Here is a 12,143-nt window from a genome sequence, read left to right on the forward strand (position 1 = left end):
TACGCGTCGTCGTTTGACAGCTGTCAAACGACGACGCGTAAGTTGACTGCCTCGGCAAAGAAGTGCAGGGCACTTCTTTGCAACGTAATTTGAGCCGTTCTTCATTGAACTCAATGAAGAGCAGCTCAAGATTTACGAGCGTCACAGACGCCTCGCATAATACGAGGAGCTTTTACGGCTGAAACGAGGCAGCTGTTTTCTCCTGAAAACAGTCTGTCTTTTCAGACGTAAAAGCCTCTCATCGTGTGCACATACCCATAGGGCTCTTTTGATCATTGTAATCAATCTCACCTGTGATAATTAGTTTTCCAGGTGTGCCCAATCAAAGGAAAACTACTTAAGAAGGACGTTCCACATTATTAAGCAGGCCACAGGTTTCAAGCAATATGGGAAAGAAAAAGGATCTCTGTGCTGCCGAAAAGTGTGAAATACTGCAATACCTTGGACAAGGTATGAAAACATTGACTATTTCAAGAAAACTTAAGCGTGATCATCGTACTGTGAAAAGATTTGTTGCTGATTCAGAGCACAGACGGGTTCGTTCAGGTAAAGGTATAATGAGGAAGGTTTCTGCCAAACAAATGAATAGGATTAGGAGAGCAGCTGCTAAAATGCCATTGCAAAGCAGCAAACAGGTATTTGAAGCCGCTGGTGCCTCTGGAGTACACTTAAGCACCATTTAATACTTTAAGCTGTGAGTCAGTCAACGTGAGAGAAGAGATATTCACCACTAGATCTAGAGATTTTTCTTCCGGGTCTGGTATTGTCGACACCCTCATGCTGGAATAATCCTGCCTCTGGTCTTGTTGTGGTTCAGCCTTTCTCTTGTGTTTCCTCCCACCCCTGCGGGATCGCTTTCTCCTATACTTGGAGTCTCCACACCATCTCCTAAAAAAGGAGTGGAAAACTGTTCATCAGATAACTCGGAATCTGTAACATATGGATCAGCACCTTTCTGGCGGCTTCTGGGTCCTCTTTCCGATTTCCTAGGACCCCTGGAGTCGAACTCTTCATTCTGCCAGCCCTTAAAAGAAAGGAATTAGAATGGATATATGGACTTGAAACTATGCCTCCCAAAGGACTGAATGTGGAATACCCGTTTGGTCCACATATTTAGAAGAGAAGGTGGTTTCTCTCTAGATACATGTAGGATACTGTTGGTGGACTCGCCTAATGGTATACTTGTCCAATACATTTATGTAATTCAGAAGTCTGATTTGGACTCTGCTGTTTACGTGTATTTTTAAACTTGTCTCATTATTATGGTGCTTAAGTGTACTATATATTAATTGTCTGTTTTTTTCTATGTCTGTAGATATGCACTAATTGTGAAGCAATGTGATGGCTGCATGAAGGTCGCAGAGGCCCACTTTATATATTGACTATTACTCTACGAAAAAAACTATATGTTTCTTTTTGTTCTTCAACCCTGGATAAATTCAGTAAATGTAATGTATTTGAATTATGGTAGAAAACTTGTGTATACACACATTTCTTGCATATAGACATATGGTATAGGTGGAATCAGTCACTTGGTTCTAGAGACAACTTCTATCTGTATAATACTTTACATACATGGATCCCTTAGAGAGCATTGGTGTGGATTGAGTGTGAAATCCCATATTGGGATGATCCTCTTCTCACTTAAATTAATAATGAAACCTATCTAGTTGAACTATATTGGTATTATTCATTGTGCTAATTGAGGGTAGTTGTTGCATATTTTAGACTATGTGTTCTACCATATATTTTTCTACATTTTTCTACATTATACTATCTATGCAGTTCTATCTTTTCTGCATTGGTCTAATGTATATATAAATCCTGAGTTCTGCAGGTTTGTAGAACGCAATTATCGGACAAGCACAGCTTGCGCATGTGCATGTAGGCTGGAACGCAAGTTCCGATCCGGCGCATGCGCAGTAGTGATTTTTTTCACTGCTTGCATTCCATAGACCCCACTTCCGGTCTTGGCGCCATCTTCAATTATACACAGTAGACGCGCGGAACACTGCTGTCTCAGGATGTGCAACGGAGGGGTAATGTAATATTTTCCATGTGTTTTATATATAGTTATAGTTTGTGGATTGGCCTCTGCAGCTTTCATTGTTTAGCCTAAATTGCTAATCAAATCACAGTAGACTGTTTTTACGTAGTTTTATTGATGTATATTGCACTTGACATATAAAGGTACGATTGTACTTATGCACTTTGCAAAATTGTATCACAATATGGGTTGAAAGTTCTATACATACACTTAATTTTTGTATATTGTACATTGATTGGTTTTATGCTAATTATTGGATGTACCTCCTATTTATACCTGACAATGTGTGTAGTGTTGTACAGCTTGAGAAAGGTTCTGTGACGAACCGAAACGTCGCTGCTCACTTGAGGTGAATAAATCCACCCTTTTTTCATCTAGCTGGAAGTCCTGGTGCCGTTATTTCATCCTACGGTTCTTATGTATTCTTTGGGGAACTGATTCATCCTATGGTAATGTGCACATGGCCTAATATATAGCCTTATGGAGTGCTGTGTTCATCTACAATTGGACTGTATATGTATATATATATATATATATATATATATATATATATATATATATATATATATTTGCAGTAAAAAGTGAACCATTTGGAATTGCATGGATTTCTGTATTACTTACTAATAAAATGTGGTTGATTACTATCTAAGTCACAATTATAGACAAACACTATCTAACTAAATATCACACAAACAGTTGTACTGTTCATGTCTTTTATTGAGCACATTGAGTGAATATCCTCAGTGCAGGGACAAAAAGTAAGTGAACCTCTGTGTTAATGACATTTCCAAGAGCTAATTGGCAAAAGATGTTTAAATTAAGGAGATGAGATTGGAAGTGTGGGTTTCACAGGTAAAAAATAAATGCACGCAAAGCCTGGTTACTGACAAATGTTTTTCTCAAGAAAGTTTGGTTAGTGTGAACCATACAATTGAGGCTAACAGCTTTAAGAAGATGTGTTATAGAGACACATGAAGCTGGAAAAGCCTACAAAGCATGGCTAAAGACCTGGGTGTACATCAATTCAGAGTTAGCCAAATTTTCTACAAATGGGGAACATATAGGACTGTTGCTATTCTCTATTCTCCCTAAGAGAGGGCATCCTATTAAGATTACTCAAAGAGCACAACAGGCAATCCTGAAGGAAGTGAGAAAGAACCAAAGAGTGTCAGCAATATACCTACTATAGAAACTGCAAACGGTAAAAAAAAACTCTGCTCATGTGTCCACTATTAGAAAAAAACTTAACAGGAATGCTGGAAGAACACCAAGGAGCAAGCCATTGCTGTCCAAAAAACATATTGTGGAACATCTCAAGTGTGCTCGAGACCACCTGGATGTTCCACATTGCTCCTGGGAAAATGTTCTGTGGACAGATAAATATATATATATCTGGTTGATCCCTATGCCATTTGAGATAATTTCCATTGATAGAGGAGTGACTATAAGTACCAATATTTTAAGAGATGGACTAATACAGCATTCCACACTAAGAACATGATCGCTAAGAACATAGTCTCAAGAGTAATGCTGGTGGTACATAGTAGTGGGGGATTTTACTGCCTCGGGACATAGACAACTTGCTGCCATTGATGGGACCCTGACTTCTGCAATAGAAAATTGTCTATTCAAATATCTGCACGCTGAAACTAAAGTGTAATTGGTTTATGCCACAAGACAAACATCCCAAAAAACAAAAGCAAGCCTATATCTGAATGGCTGATGAGAAGCAAAATGAATGGTTTGAATTGGTCTAGTCAACTCAAAAGAGATGTTAAATACTGTTATAAGATGCTTTTGATTGCAATTCCGGCTGTGCTAGTTTTGAGGACGCACTGTGTTACAACGAGGAATGCAGATTGATGTGTCTAGTCACACATATCCTCGGCCATATTATGGATTGAAGCGGCAGCCATGAGGGAGATCCTGCGGTCATAACAAGGGGGCGTGGCTTATGACCCTGGGAAAACGGCGCTGGACTGGAAATAAAGTCAAATAGTAAGTTTAATAAAAATACTGTTTATAATGCACTGCTAAATAAATTCACTACATCTTATGTTTTCCTTTAGGGCACATTCAGACGTGGCGGAATTGCTGTTGAATTCCGCTGCGGACAGTCCGCAGTGGAAGGGCAAGGCCAGACGTGGCGTGTTTCTGCCGACACTGTCCGCATCAATGCCGCACATAATCTGCGTTGCAGATTCTGTTGCGGATCTGCCTAAAATGGGCAGAAAATTGATGCGGATTAGCTGATGCGTCTTCAGGTGAAGAGTACTTCCCTTCTCTCTATCAGTACAGGATAGAGAGAAGGGACAGCCCTTTCCCTAGTAAAAGTAAAAGAAATTCATACTTACCCGGCCGTTGTCTTGGTGACGCGTCCCTCTTTCGACATTCAGCCCGACCTCCCTGAATGACGCGGCAGTCCATGTGACGGCTGCAGCCTGTGATTGGCCTGTGAGTGGCTGCAGCCGTCATTTGGACTGAAACGTCATCCCGGGAGGCCGGACTGGAGGAAGAAGCAGGGAGTTCTCGGTAAGTAGGAACTTCTATTTTTGATGTATATTGTGATCGGTAGTCGCTGTCCAGGGTGCAGAAACAGTTACTGCCGATCGCTTAACTTTTTTAGCACCCTGGACAGTGACTATTTCCTGACGTCGCCTAGCAACGCTCCCGTAATTACGGGAGCCCCATTGACTTCTATGGAGAAATTCCGCAATGAGTCCGCAACAACCAGTGTATGCTGCGGACACCAAATTCTGCACCGCAGCCTATGGTCTGCAGCAGAGTTTTCCGCAACATGTGCACGAATCTAATTAAAAATCAGTGGAAAGCAATGGAGAAAATGTCCGCTGCGGATTTCCGGTTTCTACACATTTTTAGGAAACTTAGTTCAGACGTTGCTGAAAATAACTGTGCGGAAATTAGGCTGCGGTGCAGAATTTTCCCTCCGCAGCATGCTCATTACATTGCCGAGAAGAAGCGGAATTTCACTGCAGATTTCAGCCTTTGCAATGCAAAAACTGAAATCTGTGGCAAGTCCGCTGTGATATCCGCAACGTCTGAATTACCTGTCAAATATGCAAATGTTGGTGAAGATTCGTAGCGTAATTGCCCCAAATCTGCATCAACATTTGCAGCGGAAAAATTCTGCCACGTCTGAACATGCCCTTAAAGTCTATAGTAAAATATAAACAGCACTCCATACATTATGTTGTTGCTTGTAGCATGTTGGTTGCATTTTTGTGGTCAATGGCGTTTTTTCCAAACGGAGCATTCCCTGGGTGTGGTGTTTTTTATTGTGTTTTTCCTCATAGGCTTCTCCATAGGACCTAAAAAAAAGCCATAAAAAAAGCATGCATAATATGACACTAAATGAAAAATGCCACAAAAAACACTGTAGTATTATTTTTTTAAAAAACTCTAGTGTTTTTAAATGCACTTTTTACACGCAGTTCAAGACCCCAGAAAAAAAACCTATAAGTAAAAGTGGGCCATAAAATATTTTCTTTCCTTTGGGAACGAGGTTGGTTTGCAACAATCAGGGTTCCATTTTTTGGTGGCAAAGCAAAGTTTTGGAGTCTGTTGAGCCAGACATAATGACCTTGGAGGAACACAAGACGGTCCATACAGTGGCTTCACAAAGGGCGTTTTATTCAAATTTGTTTTGAGTTTAGTAGATTTGCATGAAAAATGTGTGAGAAAAGCTGTCTGGGGTGACCTCATCCACAGCTGCCATTAGCGTTTAATTAAGTGTTGAATAGCAGCATTGGCCGAGCAGAATCCTGTCTTGTAGCCAGACTGTGAGAAAACTCAGCAGCTTGCCACTAAAATACTGAGGGATCCCCAAAGCCAGACAATCCCTGCCCTCAGAACCAAAACATTAGTCATGACAACAGCCCTCAGGAGACAGGCCTTCTGCATGAACAAGACCCCCCTCTTCCTTCCCCAAACCCCCATCAGGCACCAAATCTGTAGGCTAATAAGGCAGGGAGTGGGTTAATTCCACATTGGGGCAAACAGTGGGAACATGATGGCACAATGTAAAGAGGAAATAAATAAACTGACTACATCTGGACATTTTGATGTCCACCGTTGTGTGAAAGTCTTCATCTACTGTGATAATTCTCTTAGCAACACAGTTCAATGGCCAAGGGTTGACATGATTTAATGTGTGCTGGCGGGACAGACAGACATTTATTCTGCAGGGTGACAAACAGAGACCTATATTCAAGTTCAAGTGCAAGTTTGTAGGCTTTGCCCAGGAATCTCAGCTACTTTCCTCCCAGGCTTTTGTTCTCCCTAACAATAGCTCTTTATTGGTTCTTCTGTACTTGGCACTTGTTTAGCTGTCTGACTGCAAACTTAACAAGCGTCCTTCTCAGTATAAGCACTCACATAAGTCTCTTCCTGCATACATATTTCAATGTACTAGATCCCTTGTCCAACGTATCCATCAGTGAGTAGAAGAGACATCACCACCAGGTTTATTGCAGCCTAGAAGAGCTTGATTGTATAGATGTTCTCTATCAAACTTTTCCATATACCTGATGACAACAATCATGGAAGGTGTAGGGATCATCCTTTACTATCCTCCCTAAACGAAAGAAATCTCCATCCATGGAAGTCACTGGTATAAAGGTAAGAGTCTTTAAATTGTGTTCATTTGTAAGGGTGGATTCACACACAGCGTTTTTAGTGACGTTTTTAGCCACCCAAAAAATGTTGTGGCCAGATGTTAGCTTGAAGTCAATGGTAAAATCTAAAACGCCCAACAAACATGGCGTTTTTTTAAGATTTTTTTAAAAATTATTTTAACTGGTATTATTTGGGTTTTTCCAAAATTGCAGCAAGCCTGGCTTTGGTGGGGTTTTTTTTTGCATCGTTTAGTGTCGTTTTTGTCCCATAGACTGACAGTTTTTTTTTCCTCTTTAAAAAGAAACAATTGTCAATGTGTGTTGTGTATTTTTATGGCGTTTTGGTGTTTGTTTGTTTGTTTTTTACAGAAAAAAAGCATATGGAATCTTTGCATCACATGATCTTTAAATCACATGAATTGCAATTTGAAAAACGCCACTTAAAAAAACAAACCTGAGGTATTAAAACAGACTATTAGCAAAAATCGCCACCAAAAACGCCATAAATAACGCATATATCATTTTGCTAAGAAAAGCTTTTTAAGATTTTAAGAGTGTTCTTTTTGGAGGAAAAAAAAAAAACACCATACAAAAATGTGTGAAGGAGGCCTGAAGCAGCTTCCGGTTTTGGTATGATGATGGGTGGTGCCCATATGTAATAAACCAAAATGATGAATTGTTGTGCTTAGGGTGGGGGAGGGGCCATAGGATAACCCGTGAGTTAGTGGATTAAGGATTTGACTGGACAAAACCCCACTGTGTACAATGGACTGGTGTCATGTATGTAAAGAACTGTCTGCGTGTGACCCCTCGTATCAATCATGACACCTCTCATAGGCAGATGAATAATACACTTATTGCATATAAGTACAGATTGTAAGTTTGACCATTACTTTATATTTGACCATATAACATTTTTTAATATATCTGATGAAAATTATAACATTAATACTTTATTTTATTTTATAAATCTCTAACCATATACAGATACCTGACCATTGGTCACCTACTGGTGACTATTAAATATTGAGATTTTTATTTTGTTAGCAAATTCTTGCACTAAATTTAAATTTACCCCAAAGGGCAAGATACAAATATATCCACCATGGTTTTTACCCCAGGCACAGATATGGCGAAGCCTTTAACCCCCTGTGCGCCAGGCTCTGGGTAATTGGTCATCTGAGGAGGATTTGAATATGTAGATGCCCCTTGCAGGATAATGACAGTCATGTCTGAGCTGTTTCATTCTAGTTGTGCATAGAGTGTTGCTTAGCAACTCGTCCAATCCTCACGCTCTGGTTACAAAAGCATTTGGCCATGTTGTGTAGTGACAGAGATTTCATAGCAATATGGCCGCTTGTTGTCACTATCCCGATTCATAAATGATGGAAAAGCCTGTGATATTAGATGTGTCCTGTAAAGAAGTCGTTTTATTCGCAGCCCCTGCACTGGATCACTCCAGGGGAGTTCTACATGTAGCTATGGTCTGGATATATGACATGTTTATTGGCTACAATCATACATACTCCTGTGTCTGTGTATTTAGGAATAATAAATGAATGCAGGTATAGCAGAGCTTGATTTGTCAGGTGTAGCAGAGATTCATGGGGACATCACGTGGGTTTACATATAACTGCAGGTAACCCTACTGTATTATAAGAGAAACATTCCAAAGCATAATGACAAGTGACAAACTATATCAGCCAGCAAGCCATCGAAAGTAATAAATAAAAATTATAGATAGATAGATAGATAGATAGATAGATAGATAGATAGATAGATAGATAGATAGATAGATAGATAGATAGATAGATAGATATGAGATAGATAGATAGATAGATAGATAGATAGATAGATAGATAGATAGATAGATAGATAGATAGATAGATAGATAGATAGATAGATAGATAGATAGATATGAGAGCGTGATAGATAGATAGATAGATAGATAGATAGATAGATAGATAGATAGATAGATAGATAGATAGATAGATAGATAGATAGATAGATAGATAGATAGATAGATAGATAGATAGATATGAGATGATAGACAGATAGATAGATAGATAGATAGATAGATAGATAGATAGATAGATAGATAGATAGATAGATAGATAGATAGATAGATAGATATGAGATAGATATGAGATAGATGATAGATAGATAGATAGATAGATAGATAGATAGATAGATAGATAGATAGATAGATAGATAGATAGATAGATAGATAGATAGATAGATAGATATTAGATAGATAGATAGATAGATAGATAGATAGATAGATAGATAGATAGATAGATAGAACATAGAAAGATAGATAGATATGAGATAGATGATAGATAGATAGATAGATAGATAGATAGATAGATAGATAGATAGATAGATAGATAGATAGATAGATAGATAGATAGATAGATAGATAGATAGATAGAACATAGAAAGATAGATAGATATGAGATAGATGATAGATAGATAGATAGATAGATAGATAGATAGATAGATAGATAGATAGATAGATAGATAGATAGATAGATAGATAGATAGATAGATAGATAACCATTTCTAGATTTTACAAGGTCCTGAGCATTCTCCATGTGAGCACACTTTTCTAACATGAAACATTTGGACAGGATATTTGAGCGTGTTTAGTACCTGGAGGTATTCTCTGGTGTGTCACATATATATGGTCTAATCCTTGTTGTAATGTCCACATAAATCCCTTCTAAAGGGATATGATATTTAGTGTCGACTGTCTTGGCATAGAATAAAATCTGGAAATACAATACAATTATAGAAAAAAAAAGAAATCTCAGATAATAAATGAATTATTCCATTTGCTAGCTATATATCATATATAAGTGCAAACCAAAGATACCTTTCATATAGAACTCCTTCTGTGATATCATTTCTATACTGCACCCTTTCAATACACACAATACTAGGAGGATAATTCCCAGTGTGTTCATTGTCTGAATATGCACCTAGTCAAATCCTTCCACAAATCCCTCCCAGGCACAGGCTGTGAAATCGTCAGCTTCTTCTGTGTGTAATGACTTGAAGCCAGGCAATGCTGATCTACATATATAATATATGTCCACACTGTGTTTTATGTCATTGTATTGTAGTTGTATTAATACCAGGATATTGTAACCTCATATAAGTTACATTAATCATAGACCTCGGTATGAAAGACTTATACAAGTGCAGCTTGCACAAACACCTTCTAATGTCATTCACAAATATGTACCTGTTTCTGGATATAAAGTAGCGATCATGAGGACAGAATAAACCCTGCCTAAAATAGCTGATAACAGAGAACAAGCCATTGCATGCAGCAAGTGGAGATAGGAAAGACTTTAGGTGTAGTGATGCTTCTATCTCATAAACGGATATTAGTATAATCCTAGTAGAACCTAATATAGTATTAGTATACCCCAGAAGGAGCAAGGCTGGTTAATGGCAATATTATAAATATAACACTATTAATACACCTTACATATCGCTACAAGCTGGGGACCCTCTTCTATACAGCTCTTATTGTATGCTTGATGACATTTCTGGGGGTCGAATTTTGATTCCTATATTCCCTACAATAGGATTTGGCATCATTATGGCCATGAACCTGAAGATATGAACTACCACAGTCACAACTCAGTTTATTATGAATGCTAAGGAATACCTTTATCTTAACGCTGGTAGGTAGGTGATGTATATGGAGACTACATTGGATAAACTTGGAGAAGTTGTGAATATTGATCACAGGACCCCCACTATTCATTGACAATGAGATGGTGAAGAAGTCATTAGATTCACGGTGTTTATTCAAAGGACAGTGGATTTACCCATCTATGAAGAACATATTAGCAACACCAAGGTCATTTGAACCTTTGCCAAGGTCAGAGAAGACACCGCTAGCAATTAGAAGATATGTAGGATACAGGCATGTTCTATTAGTGACCATCAGTCACTTATGATGTAACATCTATCCAGTAATACTTTTAATATATATGTAGGACACTCACTCTGACCAGTGATAAGGAAAACTCAGTAATATGTTCCCATGGGACATTTGTAGAAATTTTCCATAAAGAGCTTAACCTATTACAAAGACTTAGATAACGATAATGTTATTACAGTATGTGGTGCCACATATTAATATGTATATGGTCGTCAGGCTGCTCACTAGTATTTTAGGCATATAGTTAATGTCTGATGTGCAAAATGGACCCTAATTATGATAGACAAGCAGAACACTAGATTTAGTATGTGTGATCTTGGACTTTGCCATGGTAACATACCTTAATTTTCATGACAGAAAATTACACACATATATAAGGACTATTATATAAGAGTTATTGAGCTGTAATAGCTGTAATAGGAAATGGTCAATTAATGCTTATCGGTTGGTTCCTAATTTGTCAAGAAAGTGGTTACACAATATTCTGCCTTATAAGAAGTGCCAGGCTACCAGAAGATTGGCAGCGTGCTCTTTGCTGCCACCAATGACCCTTTGCAAGTACTGCAGCTCTTTAATCGCCGCACAGATAACAATTAGCAGGAAGGTTTGTACGGGCACAATAGGGAGACGTTTTATATGATCACCTAGCACTAGATCAAAGTTTTCAAGAACATTTCCAACAGGTCTTGTATTATGTATGCCTGGCAAGCAAATAGGAGCGGCTGTCAGATATTGCTGCATTATAGAGTCACATGAAGGTTAATACTCTATTTTTCTGCCATCTGCTGTACATAATAGATTGAAGATAGGGTAGAGCTGCTGGTCTGTGTTCCCTTTAAAGAAGATTCTCTTGGTGAAATTCCATTTTGCAAGCAGCAGCCATTTTGTAGCAGCTGAATGATACACAGGACGCTGTACTATACTGGATGTGGGATGTAACCACCCACTAAGCTCTCATACACATAACACCCAGTTATTATGCCCATCAAGCGCCCCTGTGATGGCATCACCAACCTTGTAACTCCACAAGTCAAATGAAATGAGCGGGTTTCATGCATGCAACCCCCTCCCTGGCACGGAGAGTGAATGTGCTGCAGTGCCAGGGATGTGTGTGCTGCCCAGGTGTCATGCCCATACTGCAGGGGAACACGAGAACACATAAGTGTTTGCTTGTCTGATGGGGATGGTCCTTGTCTATACCTTGTTTTATGCCAACATGATAGCAATAGAGGAGCGATCAGTATAATGTAGCCACAATGTAAAGCTTTACCAACTGCTCTTATAATGTAGCTGACATGCCAATGATATGAGACTGGATATACAGGGCACCCACTTAATGAATGAGCCCATACTAAGACGATTAATTGTCACTTCCAAACAGGATATTTGTTCACAATGCAGGGGGAGAGTGTGCATAGAGCAGAGAAGGATGGGTTAACCCCCTCAGTGCTGATGATGAGTGCAATGAGTCCAGGGTGATTCCTCTTGTACATAACTCAGGCGA

At 38.9% G+C, this 12,143-nt stretch overlaps 1 long non-coding RNA gene across 1 annotated transcript in view; it reads left to right on the forward strand.

Moving 5' to 3' along the window:
- The first annotated feature begins 6,396 nt into the window (after nt 1-6,396).
- LOC142748140 (uncharacterized) overlaps nt 6,397-12,143 on the forward strand; it is a 103,077-nt gene continuing 97,330 nt past the window's right edge. Inside the window, exon 1 of the long non-coding RNA XR_012882147.1 lies at nt 6,397-6,685. This is a non-coding gene — a long non-coding RNA (uncharacterized LOC142748140). The remainder of the gene's footprint in view (nt 6,686-12,143) is intronic.

This window comes from Rhinoderma darwinii, chromosome 3, assembly GCF_050947455.1.
Source record: "Rhinoderma darwinii isolate aRhiDar2 chromosome 3, aRhiDar2.hap1, whole genome shotgun sequence".
Taxonomy (NCBI): domain Eukaryota; kingdom Metazoa; phylum Chordata; class Amphibia; order Anura; family Rhinodermatidae; genus Rhinoderma; species Rhinoderma darwinii.